The sequence below is a fragment of the Nicotiana tabacum genome, chromosome 1 (assembly GCF_000715075.1).
Source record: "Nicotiana tabacum cultivar K326 chromosome 1, ASM71507v2, whole genome shotgun sequence".
NCBI classification, from domain to species: Eukaryota; Viridiplantae; Streptophyta; class Magnoliopsida; order Solanales; family Solanaceae; genus Nicotiana; species Nicotiana tabacum.
Window position 1 is genome coordinate 167,635,279 of NC_134080.1, and position 21,025 is coordinate 167,656,303.

Here is a 21,025-nt window from a genome sequence, read left to right on the forward strand (position 1 = left end):
AGGTATTCTGAATGTGGTGCTTTTGGGAATATTTAAGAGAGTATCTGCGATTTATGAGCCTTAGATGGTGTGGTTTTATGCTTGGGTCTCGTGTGGTGAGTCGGGGTTGAGGAATTGTGGTGTTATAATAATAAGAAGTGTCAAGTTGAAGGTAAATCATAGGGAACTTGGATAGATGAAATAGCTTGGTAGTAGGCCGGATCGGCATGGTAAGGATATGATTAGTTCTTGGGATGCTTACAAGGTAATGAGTTTCTACGGGTGTTTCACGACAATGCTCTTGGATTTCAGTGGCCTGCGTAGCTGGTTGAGTTAGAAGGATTCAGTCCTGAGCGGTTTGGTTTTGTGCAGATGGGATTCAGAGAGTTCTTGATGGTTTCTACCACGGTTAGAGATGCGTATTTTCTACGAGCGTGAGGAGCATGGGATATGTAGTGATTTTCTTTTAGACGGGATCAATGGAAAATTCTTGGCTACGTGAGTAAGTAGATGTTTTTGGCTCGGAAGGGATATGAAGTTCTCATGATTATCTTAGGAGGGTATAGTATATGCGGTATGTGGTGTAGGATCGAGGTTGGCATGTGTAAGGTCACGATTCAGTTTGGATAGGAAGGTCACAAATTCTTAGGCAACATGGGCAGCTTTAGATGATTAATTAAATGGTATTGCTAATTGGTGTGACTTGACGAGGGTATATGTTTCAGAAGAAGGCAATGTAGTTAAGTTGATGGTACTTCAGTAGTATTGCGACACTCTCTTGTTGGATCGACTGCTGATATTCTAGTTTGCTTGGTGGCATAGAAGAATTATAATAGTACCTCTCGTGGAATGATTGGGTATTAGATGTGTGTTGTATATTTGGACAGCGGAATTTGGGATCAAATATAGAAATTCGTGTGCTATATGGAGTTGGAGACTAGGAGTTCTCATATACAGGTTATGTTGTGGTTGTGGGTCGCATGTATCGGCACTATATAGTGAATACCGGGGTTTGGAGACCCGAATGGATCTTTTACGGCATGGTATGTTAGATTTTGATGTAATATTGGGTATAGACTGGTTTTCTCTATGTTGTGTTATTCTGGACTATTGCGCTAAGGCGGCGATGTTGGCTATGCCGGGACTGCCACGGATTGAGTGGAAAGGTTCGACGGATTATGTTCCCAATAGGGTGGTGTCATTTTTGAAGACCCAGCAGATGGTTGGGAAGGGTTGTCTTTCTTATTTGGCCTTCGTGATGGATGTCAGTGCAGAGACTCCTACTATTGATTCAGTTCTAGTGATAAGGGACTTTTCCAGATGTGTTTGCTATTATCGGGCATGTCATCGAACATGGTTGTTGATTTTGGTATTGATTTGGTGCTGGGCATCGTATAGTATAGCACCGACGGAGTTAGAGAAGTTGAAGGAGCAGCTTTAGGAACTCCTTGATAAGGGGTTCATTGGTAGACCTATATGGATGTGTGTTCTGCATCAAACGGCTTTGTTGACTTTGAGTTTCTATTGGTGAGAGATGTGTTGATTTGGTTGTTATTGAGCTATTAGTGTTCTAAGGTGATCTACGAGTTGCTTTTCTGTATTGCGAGGCGTTATGATTTGTTGGTTATAGGCACATATGGTGCGGTTCTATTGGGCTTTCATAGTGGAAGTCAAGCGGGAAGAGTATCTGGGTGTTGCTCGGTGGTTGGCGTATTGGTTATGTCATTTCGGGTATGTGTAAAGTTATGTCAATTGCTTTGTCGTGGTTATGATGATTTGCTTTGGTTCTAGAAATCAAATTGCACATGGTTGTCGATGTTAAGCATAGCGACATGAGGTATTTCATGCGAACCAGTGTTCGGATAGGATCGCGCATTGCAGCAAGGTTATGTGGAGGTATGATCATTCGGGTTAGATTCGTGTGTTCTGGTTCTACGATGTGTGATGGGTTCTCAGCATTTTTGTTGTGGTGGTACTGGTGGGATTGTGGTATAACTCTTTCATTCGAGTTGTTTTTGTGATTTGAGTGCATTCTGGTTGTGGCTTATTGGTGCGCGGATTGCACGAGTTGTGGCTTTAGATTGTATTGATATGTCATGCCACCAGAGTAGTCATGTTGGAATTAGATGAGATTGTTGGGATTTATAAAGAATACGAACGGATTCGGTTTTAGCGTGTTGGAAGGGTAATATCGATGTTCGGCTTAGAAGTTTGCTATGGTCCTTGCCAAAAGAGAAGTGGCTTCACGAATGGTTGATTTGAGGAAGGGTTATGACTTTCTAAGTGTTTCATTTATCATTGGCAGTATATGAAAACATTGGAATGGGATTTTAGTTGATAAGAGGTTTATTATCAGTATTCGGTTGTTGTGTGCAACCATCGTGATTTGGAAGTTATCGTTACAAGTGTCTGAGTTATGCGGTATATCTTATGTTTGCATCGAGGGTTGCAGATATGGTTTGTTACAGCTTGTTCAGACTTATTCAAAGTATAGATTGAGATTCTGATCACATTGATGATTTCAGAAGTGGAAATGAGGTTTTATGGTTTATGGGCTAGATTGGATCGTGAAATTTTTAGTTACATTATGTTATCGGACCTATATGAGATAGGGTGACGTGGGATCACCCCCAGGTATGTGCATGGTAAGGTTACACACCGATTTGATGGTTTTCGGAACAGCTCAAGGCACGTTTGAGAACAAACGTATGTTTAAGTGGGTGAGGATGTAACGACCCGACCGGTCGTTTTGAGCTTTTGCACATCGCTCGCTAGTTCTCGGGCATGACTAGCCCCGTGTGATGTATTTTGACATATGGAAATCGTCGGTTTTGGTTTTCGGGGTAATCGGAATGGAATTTGGAAGAACAGTCCTCAGTTTGAAGTTTAAAATTTAAAAGATTTGACCAAGTTTTGACTTATTGGTATATGATCTCAGATCGGAATGTTTATGATTTGGTTAGCTCCGTTAGGTGATTTGAGACTTAAGAGCGTGATCGAAATGTATTTTGGAGGTTCGTGGAAGGTTTAGGCTTGAATTGGCGAAATTGGGATTTGGCATTTTCCGGTTGATAGGTGAGATTTTGATATAAGGGTCGGAATGGAATTTCGGAAGTTGTAGTAGGTCCGTGGTTTCATTTGTGACGTGTGTGCAAAATTTCAGATCATTCGGACGTGGTTTGATAGACTTTTTGATCAAAAGCGTAATTTGGAAGATTTTGACCTTAGGCTTGAATCCGATGTGTTTTGGTTGATTCGATGTTGTTTGAGGTGTTTTGAAGAATGGTATAAGTTTGGATAGTGGTATAGGTCTTGTTGGTGCTTTTGGTTAAGGTCTTGGGGGGCCTCGGGGTGATTTCGGATGGTTGGTGGAAGGTTTGGAGTTGAGTTTTGGAGCTGAAGCATTTTAGCTGCTGTCATAAACGCACCTGCAGTTGGGAGGCCGCAGGTGCGATGCTCGCAGAAGTGGAAGGCAGCCGCAGATGCGGTCAAGAGGAAGATCTTCAGGAACCGCAGAAGCAGTAAAGTGGGCGCACCTACGGTAGCGTATGTGTGATGTTTTAACCGTAGATGCGAAAATGGTCATTTCAGTGGAAATGCGCAGATGCGGTGGATTAGCCACAGAAGCGGGAAAAGGACCGTAGGTACGAAAAGCCTGGGTCAGAAAGTATAAAAGGTTTCCTACGCGATTTTGAGCCATTTCTTCACCATTTTTATTCGGGTTTGGGCTTGGAGAAGCCATTTTGAAGAGGAATTCAAGGGATAACATCTAGAGGTAAGATTGTTGAACCTAAAACTCGTTTCACAGATTTGAACTATAATTATGGGAATTAAGGGTTAAAAATTGGGAAACTAGGGCTTGGTATTGGAGAACTAAACTTGAGGATTTGAGGGGCCATTTGTGGTCGGATATTGGTACTTTTGATATGTATGAACTCGTGGGGAGATAAGGAATCTATTGATGTAAATTTTATCGAATTTCGAGACGTGGGCCCGGGGTCGGGTTTTGGTTAATTTCGGGATTAATGTTGTAAATTGATTATTTTCACATGGGCTTCGTTCCCTTAGCACATTTTGACGTCGTGATTCTGATTTTGATAGATTCGACGTGAGTTGAGGCCGATTCGAGGAGCAAAGGCATCGCGGGCTAGAGTTTAGACTGGATCGAGCTGAGTAATGATTTTAAATGTTGTCCTGAGGGTATGAACCCCAGATTGCACATCGTGGTGCTATATTGAGGTGACGCACACACTAGATGACGAGTGTGGGGTCGTGCACCATTGGGGATTGTGACTTAGTCCATCCCGAATGACGGTTTTATCGCATATTTGATTGAAAACTGTTTGCTATCATCATGTTTTTGGTTGAATGTCATATTTGGGCCTAGTGCCAACTATTTGGACCCTTATGGGATTCTTACTTATATTTCCTCATTGTTTTAACTTTAAACTTGTACTCAGTCATGCTATATTCTGCTGTTTTCATAACTTAGCCATGTTTAGTTTGTTTTAGCGCATTAAATGATATTTTAAATAATATTTTGGGCTGAGCATCATGTTTTACTGTTGTCCGAGTGTCTTATGAGATTCTGATTGAGTAAGGCCGAGGGCCTGTGTTATGAGGATACTTTTGGGTTGGGTTGCACACCGCCGCAGTGATACATTGATTATGATTATGAGGCCGAGGGCCTGAGATTGTACGCCACGAGGTGGCTTGTTGATATGAGGCCGAGAGCCTATTGATGATGTCACAAGATGGCTTGATATTGCGCTTGGGCCGTAAGGAGCCCCTCCAAAAGTCTGCACACCCCCAGTGAGCACGGTACCCATTGTGATATGAGATGTAGCCTGAGCGGCTGGTATTGTTCCATGTGTTTGCCTGAGGGGCTGATTCTGTTGGTATTGTGCCCGAGGGGATGATTCTGTTGATATTGTGCCAAGCGGCGGTTCTTTATGTGTTTATCTTTTCTAGTTGCTTGTCATTTACTTGCTTAACAGTTAAAAAGGCATTTTAAAGAAGCTTAAATTGAACTAAGGTGACATTACATGTTTTCACGGTTTCATTATTTTTACTGGCTTTATACTGCTTCTTTATAGCCTGTTGATATGCCTTCCGTGATTTCTTATTGCTCAGTCTTCATTTATTATTATTACTTACTGAGTCGGAGTACTCACATTACTCCCTACACCCTGTGTGCAGATTCAGGTATTTCTAAACCTGGTAGCGGGTATTGGTTGTTCAGAGGCAGAGTCATCGGAGTTTAGCAAGGTAGCTGCCCGGCGTTCGCAACACTGGTTTTCTCCCTCTTGATTCCATTAGACTGTATTTAGTACATTTTTAGACTTTTCGTTGTATTTAGACCTTAGTAGATGCTCGTGACTTGTAACACCCCGATGTCGGGCTATATCTATTTCCGCACTTGTTTTATTTCGCTAAATTTTGGGATTTATTTCTTATAAATGACTTAAAATGACTTGTTAAAATTGTTAAAAACGAATTTGGGAATTGTGTCGGCTGGCCTTGTCATCACGAGAGGCGCTATCACGACCGGGTCCGGTTTGGGATTATGATAGAAGCAAAATCACTATCAAACGGGCTACCAGATGTTGAGCGTATCTCCAGCTAAGAAACATTCTACCCTTATTAGCTATTCGTTCTTTGCATGGGACTAAGACATGTCCCGAACCTTGCATGAGGCTAAGCCCTACCCCCATATTTGCATAAGGCTAAGCAATATCTTCCATTTGCATGGGACTATGCCCTGTTTCGAACCTTGCTTGAGGCTAAGCCCTGCCTCCATATTTGCATAAGGCTAAGCACTGCCTTCCATTTGCATGGGACTTATCCATGTCCCCAACCTTGCATGAGGCTAAGCCCTGCCTCTATATTTGCATAAGGCTAAGCACTGCCTTCCATTTGTATGGGACTAAGCCCTGTCCCGTGTCACGACCCAAACCAAAGGGGCCACGACGGGCACCCGGTGCCTTACTCAACCGAGTAGCAACGTAACATATCTTTCTTATCATACTATCATGAGTAAATGAGCCAGAAAACTCGTTATGAGATAACAAGAATGAAACATAAGGAAATACTCAACATATGACGACCCAACATGATATACAAACTTATACATGTGACATACTGGCCTATAAGGCCGACATGACCATTTGTAAACACAAAATATAAGCCGACAAGGCCATACAAGTATCCATACACCTAACATCTCTCTACAATCCTCTAATAGTACATAATATCATAAAGGTCGGGACAGAGCCCCGCCATACCAATCAATACATATCCAAAACATACTGACCAAATAGGCAACTCTCGAGCAAGTGGAGTGCACCAACACTTAATGCTGAGCTGATAGCCTACTTGGAGGACTGTCAACCTATCAATCGGGACCTGCAGCATGAAACGCAACATCCCAGGCAAAAGGGACGTCAGTACGAATAAAGTACCGAGTATGTAAGGTAGGAAAACATAAACAAGAACAATAATGTAAAGAGATATAGAGGACATACAACATTGACGAGGCCAATGCGTATAAGATTTTTCTACTCGTATTTTGTCAAATTCTAGTATAGTTTATGATATCATCCCATAGAGATTGGAGAATCTAGCTACAAACTTATAATTCTTACTACTATTTGAGAGAATCAGATTGATGAAGTTTTGTTTGTTGAAAATTTAAATTTCTTAAGTTGAAACAAAATAACTTTCGAAAGATTTATATTTAAAAAGAGTTGGGAATCATTGAATTCACTTGATAGCGTGATAATAATAAGATCTTATCTTCTACATGTATTTCTCTTAGAAATAACTGTTTATTGCTAATACAATTATATTTTTCTCACTAAGAAATAATCAATTAATAACACTCCGCGAGGTTATGTAAATAAATTGATATATGATTCGTGACGATTAAACTGAAATAATTTTCTTGCCTGAATTGTGCTAAAAGATAGCAAAAATCTCTTGCGATTATTTTTTACTAAAAATCAATAATTTTGCCAACTACAACTCCTCCGTGAGAATTAGAATGGAAGTAAGCAAGATTACAGACTTGGAATGATAGCTTAAAAAGAATTACTCTCACTCTATTATTTTACCCAATGGTTATCGTATATTAATTTTGCTTCGTGAGAATTACAAAATTGACATACAACTAACTTTGGAGAATAAATAGATAGAAGTGATAATAATTAATAAAAACTAATATTTCAGCACAATATAGAAATATAATTAGAAAGTTTTAGGTCAAGCATGTAGTAAAATTGAGATTAATATTATAACGCTATCGAGCTTCATCAACTATCCCAACAAAAGAGATTACTCCATTATGGAGTATTTAAATCTCACAAAGAAAGAAATTCTTAAAATACTATCAATACTCTTAGAAATTCAAAGACTACAAAATAAAATGAAATAGATAAAGAGAGAAGTAAAGACCAAAGCTAGAGAAAAGTTTGCTAATCAGGCACGTATTATCCCCCTCCCCCCTTCAACACAAACATCCTATTTATAGAAATCAAATCTCATAAGGTGCCACGATGCCTCGTGGTTCTTTTGCCATGATGCGTCGTGCTTCTATTGCCATGATGCGTCGTGCTTCTATTGCCATGATGCCTCGTGCTTCTCTTTTTATTCCTTTATTTGCTTTATCATGATATTTTTATTTCCTGCAAAATACTATTAGAAAATACAGATAATTGACATATTATATATATATTATTTAAAATAATTTATTTTTAAGTATATAATATATGAATATTTTATAGTCATCAAACTCCCCCGCACTTGAATCCTTGCTCGTCCTCGAGGCAGTAATTTTATTAATAATTGTTGTTTCTTGTAGAGTAGAAAAGTAAAAAAATAAAGTTTCACATAAAATTCAAAACCTATAAGTTTTTCAAGTCGCCAAACTATACCTTGTTTCTGCTTCCGCTTTTATTGGCCAAAAACTTTCAACTCCTCTTTTGATGGAGCTTCTGAGATTGATAACATTATGATTACAATTTCGAGTTTCTTAAATTTTGTCCATTGGCTTACCCTTCATGTCAGTCTCCACTAATGTAGAATCAACACTAATTTCTAAAATTATTTTAGGACTTTTTCATGCTTGTAATGATAGGCTTAATGCTGGTAAGGTAAAAGGATATATTTGTAGTGACTTTGTTCCATCCAGCTTTATTATGAGAGCCGATTATTTTATCAAAGTAACTATGTACAACTCAACACAAGAAAATAACTCTAGAGATTGGGCTAAAGGTCTCGGTCTCCAATTTCATAATTAACATCACTTAATTCATCATTTCTCTCAATAAATTTCTTAAATTCAAACTTCTTGAACCAATAATTTATTTTACAGGTATATACACCTTGTTTTCCTCTTTTTTTTTTCTTTTTTTAAGAGTAAAATAGAACATTTACTCCATAAGTGTTCCTTCATTGCTTGCTTTAATAATCATTTTTGCTCAACTATAGCCGGAAGGAGTAGTATCAATCTTTTTGTAAGATAAACCAATATGGTGTATCAATAAAAGTTGGTTTATCCCTCTTTTTTTTTCTTTCTTTTCTTTTTATTGGGGGGGGGGGGGCTCAAAGTTGGGTGCTAAAAGGTAAAATATAAATATTTGTGGTTAAAAATAGATAGGCTAAAAAAGGTGTCAAAGAAAGCCTAATTTCATTCTAAAAATAGTGTTGTCTAGAATTTCGCCTTGATAGACATTTGGGGCAAGTTCTAGCAGAATTTTATTGATTCTACCTGTTGAGATCATAATGCTTCTCAATTCCAACACTTTCTCAAATTTGGAGATACTCGTTCTTGCCTTCACAAAAATAAAATCACAAACTTGGAAGTTATATGGCATAAATGAAAAAAATTATGTTTGAAAAATATGTAAACTTTTACTTTGAAACTTTAATATTGTACAAGAACTTCTTGCCTTCACAAAAATAAAATCACAAACTTGGAAGTTATATGGCATAAATGAAAAAAATTATGTTTGAAAAATATGTAAACTTTTACTTTAAAACTTTAATATTGTACAAGAACAACAATTAAGAATAAAATAAAAGATGGATATATATAGGGAGAGAGAAGAAAAAACTTGAAAGAGTGTGTGACAACACATGTTTTTATATGTAATAGACTGACTAATTTAAGACCTTATCAGTCATTTGGTTCTGGTTTAAATATAAACCAACAAATTTACCTGTGCCAACATTTTGAATTGATTCATTAAATGGTTAATCAACCAGTTACTTAGGCATACTGATCACCATGGATTTACTCCTGCACGGGTGACTCTGTTGTTGTAGAGGCCTTCATGAGATGTTCTGGTTGTACAATAACCTGGATATTGACCAGATCAATTGATTAAGCATTTAATTACCCAAATCTATGTCGGGCTTATGAGGCTCCACTGCTTCTCCCTCAATGGCTACGGGTTTTGTATCTTAGTTCTGAGTTTAACGTCGTCAGCTCAACTTATTAATTGCATAATTCATCAGTCTATCAAAGTAACTGATGGATGTTGTTCAAAATGTCTTCCATAGTACAATTTTAGCCTTTGACCATTTACCTTAAACTTGTCTCCTCCATTTTTTTGAATTTCAATTGCCCCGTACGGAGTAACACTTATAACATTGTAAGGACCTGTCTACCTGGATTTTAATTTTCATGGGAATAACCTGAGTCGGCTATTGTAAAGAAGTACCTGATCTCCAATTTTGAAATTCTTTGGTCGGATCAACTTGTCATGCCATATTTTTCTTTTTTCTTTAAATTTTTTATCATTTTCATAGGCTCACAATCTCAGTTCTTCCAATTCATTAACCTGAATAAATAGCTTTTTACTAGTGGAGGTTAAATCAAAGTTTAGTGCTTTCAATGCCCAAAAAGCTTTATGTTCTAATTCTACGGGCAAATGACAAGATTTTCCAAAGACTAATCTATATGGAGATGTTCCAATTGGCGTTTTGAAAGTTGTTCGGTACGCCCATAATGCATCATCTAATTCTAAAGCTCAGTCTTTTCTTGAGATTCCAACCGCTTTTTCAAGAATTCTTTTTAACTCACGGTTGGAAACCTCAACTTGCCCTTGAGTTTGAGCATGATATGGTGTTCCTGTTTTGTGAGTCACATTATATTTTGATAGTAAAGCAGAAAATTGTCTATTGATGAAATGAGTTCCTTCGTCACTAATGATGACTCGCGGTGTGCCAAATCTGGTAAAAATATTTTTTTTAAGAAAATTACACACTGTACGAGCATCATTCTTTCTTGTAGGGATGGATTCAACTCATCTTGACATGTAATCCACAGCCACAAGGATATATTCAAAAGAGTGAGAAGAAGGAAAAGGACCCATAAAATGTATTCCCCAAACATCAAATATTTCACATACCTGTATTGATTGTAGTGGCATCTCATCTCTCTTGGTGATATTACCTATTCTCTAACACCTGTCACATTGTGCTACATATGCTCGGGCATCTTTAAAGAGTGTGGGCCAGAAGAATTCGGCTTCTAAAACTTTAAAAACTGTTCGATTTGCTGCATAATGTCCTCCAATTGCTCCATCATGACAGTGATATAGAATTTTATTCATCTCTTCTTCAGGTACACACCTTCTAATGATATTATCTGCACAATTTTTGAATAAGTAAGGTTCATCCCACAGATAATACTTTGCATCAGATATAAGCTTTTTTCTTTGCTGGTAAGAGTGATCGTGCAGTATCCACTTTCCAACCAAGTAATTCGTGATATCTGCAAACCAGGGTGGTTGAGTCACAATTGTGTCAACTGAAAAAAATATGTTTATCAGGAAATTCTTCTTTTATCTCATTAAACTCAAGGGGAGGGTTTTCTAATCTAGGCAAATGGTCAGCTACTTTGTTCTCTGTCCCTTTTTTGTCCTTTATCTCAAGGTCAAATTCTTGCAGAAGTAAAATCCATCTTAATAATCTAGGTCGAGCATATTTCTTAGCTAAGAAGTATTTTAAAGCTGCATGATCAGTAAAAACAATGACTTTGGTTCCTATCAAATAGGAGCGAAACTTATCAAAAGCAAACACTACTGCTAGTAACTCTTTTTCTGTCGTGGCATAATTCACTTGTGTGTCACTCAATGTCCTAATAGCATAGTAAATGGGACGAAAAATCTTATCCGTTCTTTGGCCTAAAACAGCTCCAACTGTTGTATCACTAGCATCACACATGACGTCAAAAGGTTAGTTCCAATCAGGGGAAACAACTACAGGTGCAGTTGATAACTTTTCCTTAAGGGTTTCAAATGCTTTTACACAGTCACCTGAAAAATCAAACTTAGTGTCTTTCATCAAGAGATTAGTCAGCGGTTTTGAAATCATTGAGAAGTCTTTTATGAATCGTCTGTAAAAACCTGCATGACCTGGAAAGCTTCTAATTCCTTTCACAATTGTGGGAGGGGGTAATCCTGCTATAAGATTAATTTTTGCCTTATCAATTTCTATCCCTTTAGCAGTGATTTTATGTCCTAAAACAATTCCTTCCGTAACCATAAAATGACATTTTCCCAATTAAGAACTAAGTTTATTTCTTCACATCTTTTAAGAAATAAGGTCAAATGGTTAAGACAATCCTTATATGTTTTGCCAAAGAGTGTAAAATCATCCATAAAAATTTCAAGAAATTTGTTAGTCATGTCAGCAAAAATTGCTGACATGCAACGCTGAAATGTAGCAGGGGCGTTGCACAGACCAAATGGCATTCTCCTATAGGCATATGTTCCATGAGGGCATGAGAAGGTTGTCTTATCTTGATCTTCTGGTGCAATTGGTATCTGATTATATCCCGAATAGCCATCAAGAAAACAGTAAAAATCATATCCTGCACTTCTTTCCAACATTTGATCAATAAATGGCAAAGGAAAATAATATTTTCTAGTGACATCATTGAGACGTCTGTAATCAATACAGACTCTCCATCCTATAACAGTCCTGGTAGGTATGAGCTCATTATTTTCATTTTTTATAACTGTCATACCTCCTTTCTTTGGTACTACCTGAATGGGACTTACCCGCGGGCTGTCAGAAATGGGGTATATAATACCTGCTGCCAACAGCTATACGATCTCTTTTTTCACTACTTCCTGCATTCCTGGATTCAATCTTCTTTGCAGCTGGACTATTGGCTTGTAGCTATCCTCCATGAGGATTCTGTATTTACAAATAGCCGGAATAATCCCTTTAATATCTTCTACAGTCCACCCCAAGGCTCCTTTGTGTGCTTTCAATACTTTAATAAAACTATTTTCTTGTTCTGGAGTAAGAGAAGATGTCACGACCCCAACCTCGGTCGTGATGGCGCCCAACACACTGCTAGGCAAGCCCGACCATATAATGACCTTAACCCATTTCTCACACAGTTCGTGATTAATTGCCAACAGATAATTTACCAAGTCATAATACTTGAAGTCTGAAATAAGAGCTAAAACAAGCGGAATCTCAATAATAATCCTACAACATAGCCCAAAAGGATCCGGTGTCACAAGTCTGAGCCTCTAATACATGTTTATCAACCTAATACATGTCCATCTAGGGAATACTAATTAAAAACAAGGATATAAGGGAGAGATTAGGGTTACGAATGCCATGCAGCTACCTCGATGCTCTCGGATATGCGCTGCTCAACTGAAATAAATCCTCACTCATCCTCAGATGCACCTGGATCTGCACGTAAGGTGCAGGGAGTAATGTGAGTACTCCGACCCAGTGAGTAATAAACATAAATAATGGTTGAGAGTAAGAAATCATAGGAAAGCACAGGGTAATATATAATTAGGCAATTTATGACAAGTAGAATGAAAGCGATAAACCATTGAAATCGAAGTATAGAATTATTACCACGGATAAGCAGATAAATGACTGATAAATAAGGAAATGCAACACATAAAACGGTACTCTCTAGTACCCACTGCGGCGTGCAGCCAGATCCATTTATTTATCGTCGATGACGCTCACTAGGGGTGTGCAGACTCCGGGAGGGGCCCCTTACGGCCCAAGCACAATAACAAGCCATCTCGTGGCATCAACTAGGCCTTCGGCCTCAATATCGATATAATACTGCTGTGGCGCGCAGCCCGATCCCATACTCAGTCCAAAAATCACATAAGCCCCTTGGACACTAATAAAATAGTAGTCCTCAGCCCAAAAGTCATTAAAAATATTATTTAAGTATCAAATATGAGTAAAAGTGGTTGAGTTTGTAAAACAGTATTAAACAATAGGACTGAGATCAAGTAATGTGTCAAATAGTGAAGAAACAGTGATAACAATCCCCGAAGGGTCCAAATAGTTGGCACAAAGCCCAAATATGGCAATCAGTCCAAATAATGATGATAACAAATAAGCTTCAATCAAATACGCGGTAAAAGCATCACTCGGGATGGACCAAGTCACAATACCCAATAGTAAACGACCCCACGCTCATCATTAAGCTCCTGTCTCACCTCAATATAGCACTACGATGTGCAAATCCGGGGTTTCAAACCCTCAGGACATCATTTACATTCATTACTCACTCGAACCGGCTAAAGCTCTAGCTCGCTATGCCCTTGCCTCTCAAATCGACCTCATCGCGCGTTGAATCTGACCAAAACCACAACGGATACTTTACAATAGGCTAAGGGAACAAAACCCAAGCGAAAATAATCGAAAAGCATCAAAAACCCCGAAATTAGCAAAACCCGAGCCCCTAGCCCACTTCTCGAAACTCAGAAATTTTCACATCAACGAATTCCTTATCTCGCCACGAGTTCATACATATCAAAATGACAAGGATCGGAGTTCAATTGACCCCTCAAATCCCAAATCTAGCTCTCTTAAGTTCAAGCCCTAACCTCCATTTTTAGTCCTTGTTTTTCTTAATTTTTCAGTCTTAATTCATGTAATAACACCATAGGATTGTGTTTGAGCTCCAAAAATCCTTACCTTATCGAAGCTCCTTGAAATCCCTCTTTAAAATTGCCCACAATTCTCCAAGTCCGAATGAAAATGACTAACCCTTCAAAAATTCGCGAAGAAGAACTTAAATACCTTCTGCCCAGTCATAACCGCTTCTGCTGTCCTACCTCCGCTTCTGCGGAATTCCTTAAGTCCAGCCTGACCGCATTTGCGGTCCTATAGCTGCATATGTGGTTCCGCAGGTGCGGTCCCTTATCCGCATCTGGGATCCCAGCCTTTGCCTTGCCTTTCCGCTTCTGCGACCTCAAGCCCGCATATGCGACACCGCACCTGCGGCTTCCAAACCGCGGGTGCGAAAATACTAGAACAGCAGCAATCTGTAACATTACAAGTCTAAATTCTTCCTGTTTAGCCATCCGAAATCACCTCGAGGACCCCGGGACCTCAACCAAAAGCACCAACACCTCCTAAAACATCATCCAAACTCGTTCCAATCACCACAACCTCAAACAACACCAAAACCATCGAATTACATCGAATTCAAGCCTAAATTCTTCTAAAACTTCCAAAACATGCATTTGATAAAAAACCCAACCAAAACACGTCCGAATGACCTGAAATTTTGCACACACATCCCAAATGACATAATGAAGCTATTGAAACTCTCGGAATTCCATTCCGACCCTCGGATCAAAATCTCACCTATCAACCGGAATTCGCCAAAATACTAACTTCGCCAATTCAAGCATATTTCTACACCGGACCTCCAAAACCACTTCTGATCACACTCTTAAGTCACAAATCATCCCCTGAAGCTAACCGAACCACCGAAAATCACATCCGATCCCTCTAACTCATAAGTCAACATCCGGTTGACTTTTCCAATTTAAGCCTTCTTAAAAAGACTAAGTGTCTCATTTCTTACCAAAAGCACACCAAACACAAACCAATCAACTCGACCACATAAAACACGGATAACGAAGCATAAAGAAGCAGAAATGGGGAAAACGGAGCGGTAATTCATGAGACGACTGGCCAGGTCATCACATCCTCCCCAACTTAATCAAACATTCGTCCTTGAACGAGTCAAGAAACATACCTGAAGCCTCAAACAGGTGAAGATATCTGCTCTGCATCTCCCGCTTGGTCTCCTAGGTAGCCTCCTCTACGGGGCGACCTCTCCATTGCACCCTCACTGAAGCTATATCCTTCGAACTCAACTTTTGAACCTGACGACCCAAAATAGCCACCGGCTCCACATCAAAGGTCAAATCATCCTCCAACAGAACCTTGCTGAAGTCCAAAACATGAGACGGGTCCCCAACATACTTCCGGAGCATAGAAACATGAAACACCAGATGCACGCCCGACAAGCTGGGTGGTAAAGCAAGCATATAAGTCACCTCTCCAATCCTCCTCAGTACCTCAAAAGGCCCAATGAACCGCGGACTCAACTTCCCTTTCTTTCCAAATCGCATAACGCCCTTCATGGGCGAAACCTTCAGTAAAACTTTCTCACCCACCATGAAAGACACATCTCAAACCTTCCGGTCCGCATAACTCTTCTTACGCGACTGCGTTATACGAAGTCTCTCCTGAATCACCTTCACCTTCTCTAAGGCATCCTGAACCAAATCTATCCCCAATAACCTAGCCTCGCTAGACTCGAACCAACCAACTAGAGATCTACACCGCTTCCCATATAATGCCTCATACGGTGCCATCTGAATGCTGGACTGATAGCTGTTGTTGTAGACAAACTCTGCAAGCGGTAAAAACCCATCCCAAGAACCCCTAAAATCAATAACATAGGCACGCAACATGTCCTCCAATATCTGAATAGTACGCTCGGACTATCTGTCCGTCTGAGGATGAAATGTTGTGCTCAACTCCACCTGAGTACCCAACTCTCGCTGAAAAGTCTTCCAAAACTGAGAAGTAAACTGAGTACCTCTATCTGAGATAATATACACTAGAACACCATGCAACCGAATAATCTCCCGGATAAAGATCTCTGCCTGTCGCTCCTAAGAATAGGTAGTACACACCGGAATGAAGTGCGCGGACTTGGTCAGCCGATCCACAATCACCCAAATCGAAGCGAACTTCTTCAAAGTTTGAGGAAGACCACTCACAAAATCCATAATGACTCTCTCCCACTTCTACTTCGGGAATAACCATCTGCTGAAGTAAGCCACCCGGTCTCTGATGCTCATATTTCACCTGCTGACAGTTGAGACACCGAGCCACAAATCCCACAATAACTTTCTTCATTCTTCTCCACCAATAGTGTTGCCTCAAATTATGATACATCTTTGCGGCACCCGGATGAATAGAATACCGCGAGCTATGGGCCTCCTCCAGAATCAACTCTCTAATCCCATCCATATTGGGCACACAGATCCGGCCCTGTATCCTCAACACACCATCATCACCGATAGCCACATCTCTGGCATCATCATGCTGAACTTTGTCCTTAAGGACAAGCAAATGCGGGTCATCATACTGGCGCTCTCTGATGCGATCATATAAGGAAGATCGAGAAACCACACAAGACAACACCCGACTGGGCTCCAAAATATCTAGTCTCACAAACCGATTGGCCAAGGCCTGAACATCAACTGCAAGGGGTCTCTCTCCAACTGGAATATATGCCAAACTGCCCATACTCACTGCCTTTCGACTCAAAGCATCGGCCACCACATTGGCCTTTCCCGGATGATACAATATAGTGATATCATAATCTTTATGCAACTCCAACCACCTCCGCTACCTCAAATTAAGATCCTTTTGCTTGAACAAATGTTGAAGACTGCGATGATCGGTGAATACCTCACAAGATACGCCATACAAGTAGTGCCTCCAAATCTTCAATGCATGAACTATGGCAGCCAACTCCAAATCATGAATAGGGTAGTTCTTCTCATGGGGCTTCAACTGTCGAGAAGCATAAGCAGTAACTCTACCCTCCTACATCAATATACAACCAATACCAACTCTCGAAGCATCACAGTATACGGTATATGAACCTGAAGCTGATGGAAAAACCAATACCGGAGTTGTGGTCAAAGTTGTGTTGAGCCTCCTAAAGCTCTCCTCACACTCGTCCGACCATACAAATGGAGCACCCTTCTGAGTCAACTTGGTCAAGGGCGATGCAATGGATGAGAATCCTTGAACAAACTGGCGATAATAGCCTGCCAACCCAAGAAAGCTACGAATATCTGTGGCTGAGGATGGTCTAGGCCAACTCTGAATTGCCTCTATCTTCTTCAGATCAACCTGAATACCCTCGTTGGACACCACGTGTCCCAAGAAAGCCATTGAACTGAGCCAAAACTCACACTTGGAGAATTTTGCATAAAGCTTCTCCTCCCTTAATCTCTGCAATACAACTCGCAAATGCTCCGTGTGCTCCTCCTGACTATGCGAGTACACAAGAATATCAATGAATACAATAATAAACGAATCCAGATAAGGTCGAAATACACTGTTCATCAGATGCATGAACGCTGCTGGGGCATTGGTCAGCCCGAAAGACATGACAAGAAACTCATAGTGACCATATCTAGTCCTGAAAGCAGTATTAAGAATATCTGAATCCCTGATCTTCAACTGGTGATAGCCCGAACGGAGATCAAACTTAGAGAACACCCTCGCTCCCTGAAGCCAGTCAAATAAATCCTCAATGCATGGCAAAGGATACTTGTTCTTAATTGTTACCTTGTTCAATTGCCTGTAATCAATGCACATTCTCATTGTGCCATCCTTCTTCTTCACAAACAGAACCGAAGCACCCCACGGTGACACACTAGGCTGAATGAACCCCTTATTTAGGAGTTTTTGAAGTTGTTCCTTCAATTCTTTCAACTCTGTTGGTGTCATACGATACGGCAGAATAGAAATGGGCTGAGTGCCCGGCACCAGGTCAATACCAAAATCAATATCCATGTCCGGTGGCATGCTTGGTAGGTCTGCAGGAAACACATCGGGAAAATCCCTCACAACGGGAACAGAATCAATACTAGGAGTCTCAGCTCTAACATCCCTCACAAACGCTAGATATGAAAGGCAACCCTTCCCAACCATACGCTGGGCCTTCAAGAAAGAGATCACTCTACTAGGAGCATAATCAGTCACACCACGCCACTCGATCTGCGGTACACCCGGCATAGCCAAAGTGACTGTCTTAGCATGACAGTCTAGAATAGCATGACATGGAGATAACCAATCCATTCCCAAAATAACATTAAAGTCCACCATGCTCAATAGCAATAGATCAATTCGGGTCTCCAAACCCCCAATAGTCACAACACATGATCGGTACACACGGTCCTTAACAATAGTATCGCCCACCGGGGTAGACACATGAACAGGTAAAACAAGAAACTCTCGGGGCGTACCCAAATAATGAGCAAAATATGAGGACACATAAGAATAGGTGGAACCGGGATCAAATAATACAAAGGCATCTCTGTGGCAGATTGAAATAATACCTGTAATAATAGAATCTGAAGTGATAGCATCTGTCCTGCCTGAATGGCATAGAAAAGAGCCTGGACACTGCCTGATCGACCTCCCTTTCTGGGGCGACCCCTTGACTGCCTGACCTCCACCCCTAGCTGACTGGGCAGGTGGTGAAGTTACTAGAGCAGAAGTCGAGGGTTGACCCCTCTGCTGAGACTGACCATCACGAAATCGAGGGCACTGCCTCCTCATATGTCCAAACTCTCCCCAGTCATAAAAACTACCCGGTTCTGGAGATGGGGACTGAAGGGAACCCCTCGCACCAGAGTGACTAGGAGATGCACTCAGCGCAGAAGAACCCTGAGCTGATGGGGCATGAGATGAACTCTAAGCTAGGAGGGCGCTGAGTAAAAACTGGCCCTGCTGAGACCCATGATGACCACGGCCTGAAGATGCCCCACGATACTCTGGACGGGCCGACTGAGCAGGCTTGAGAGAACGACCTCTACCATGCTAGAACTGGCCCCTCGAAGGAGCACCGCTGTAACTGCCCAATCCTCGAGGCCTCTTAGCCTCCCTCTCCTCTAGCTCCCGACATCGAACTGTCTCATCTCATGAGCGATATCAACCACCTCCTCAAACGTAGCACCCAATACTCTCTCTCTAGTCATTCGAATACGGAGATGGTAGATAAGGCCATCCACAAATCTCCTGATCCTCTCACTATTTGATGGAATCATCCAAATGGCATGACGAGCCAACTCAGAAAACCTCATCTCATACTGGGTCATTGTCATATTCCCCTGTGTCAACCACTCAAACTACCTACACAGCTCCTCCCTGTGAGACTGCGGTACATATTCTCCAAGAAGAGAGCGGAGAACTGTTGCCAAGAAAGGGGTGCTACACCGACAAGCCTACGCCTCTAAAAATCCTCCCACCAAGTAAAAGTAGCCCTAGAGAACTGAAAGGTAGTAAAAGCCACACCACTCGACTCAAGCATCCCTGCTGTACGAAGCATACGCTGACACTTTTCAAGAAAACCCTGGGCATCCTCGCCCTCAGCACCACTAAACGTCAGAGGTTGGAGCCTACCAAACCTCTCAAGACGATGCTGATCATCGTATGGCATAGCTGGAACCATGAAGTCCTGAACTGGTGCAACCGGCTGAGCTGGAGGTGCTCCCGGTGTCTGCAATTCCTGCACAACCTGCTCTGGTGTGCGAGCAGCGGGGGTCTGATTACCTCTCCCGGCCTGTGAAGTAGCTGCTGTAGTAGTGGCTGAAACTGCCTAAGCCAGGCTAGTGCAAACTGATAAGATCTGAGCCAAGGCCTCCTGAAGACCCGGAATCATGATGAGCACAACTGGTGCCTGAACTGGTGCTGCTGGAGCATCCGTAACTGGAGCCTGATACAGAGCTAGGGCAGTTGGTGGATCTGTAGGTGCTGCCCTCGCTACTTTGCCTCTGCCACGACCACGCCCACGACCTCTGGAGGTCTTAGCTGGTGGCACTGGTGGTCGTCCACCTCGTCCGGTAGCTTGCGTCCTCACCATCTGTGAGAGAATAGAATAACAGAAGTTTTAGTTCTCGGATCAATAATGTCGCACGACAAGAATTTCAAGAATGTGAAGTTTTTCCTAAAGGTTCTGCAGCCTCTCGAGGATAAATACAGACGTCTCCGTACCATTCCGCGAGACTCTACTAAACCGGCTCCTGACTTGCGAGACCTATGTAACCTAGGCTCTAATACCAACTTGTCACGACCCCAACCCCGGTCGTGATGGCGCCCAACACACTTCTAGGCAAGCCCGACCATATAATGACCTTAACCCATTTCTCACACAGTTCGTGATTAATTACCACATATAATTTACCAAGTCATAATACTTGAAGTCTGAAATAAGAGCTAAAACAAGCGAAATCTCAATAATAATCCTACAACATAGCCCAAAAGGATCAGGTGTCACAAGTCTGAGCCTCTAATACAGGTTTATCAACCTAATACATGTCCATCTAGGGAATACTAATTAAAAATAAGGATAGAAGGGAGAGATCAGGGTTGCGGACGCCATGCAGCTACCTCGATGCTCCTGGATATGTGCTGCTCAACTGAAATAAATCCTCACTCAGCCTCAGATGCACCTGGATCTGTACGCAAGGTGCAGGGATTAATGTGAATACTCCAACCCAGTGAGTAATAAACATAAATAATGGTTGAGAGTAAGAAATCATAGGAAAGCACATGGTAATCTATAATTAGGCAATTTAAGATAAGTAGAATGAAAGCGATAAACCAATGAAATCGAAGTATAGAATTACTACCACGGATAAGCAGATAAATGACAAGGAAATGCAACACATAAAACGGTACTCTAGTACCTGCTGCGGCGTGCAGCCCGATCCATTTATTTATCGTCGACGGTGCTCACTGGGGGTGTGCAGACTCCGGAAGGAGCCCCTTACGGCCCAAGCGCAATAATAAGCCATCTCATGGCATCAACTAGGACCTCGGCCTCAATATCGATATAATACTGATGCGGCGCGCAGCTCGATCTCATACTCAGTCCAGAAATCACATAAGCCCCTCGGGCAATAATAAAATAGTAGTCCACACACTTCATCAC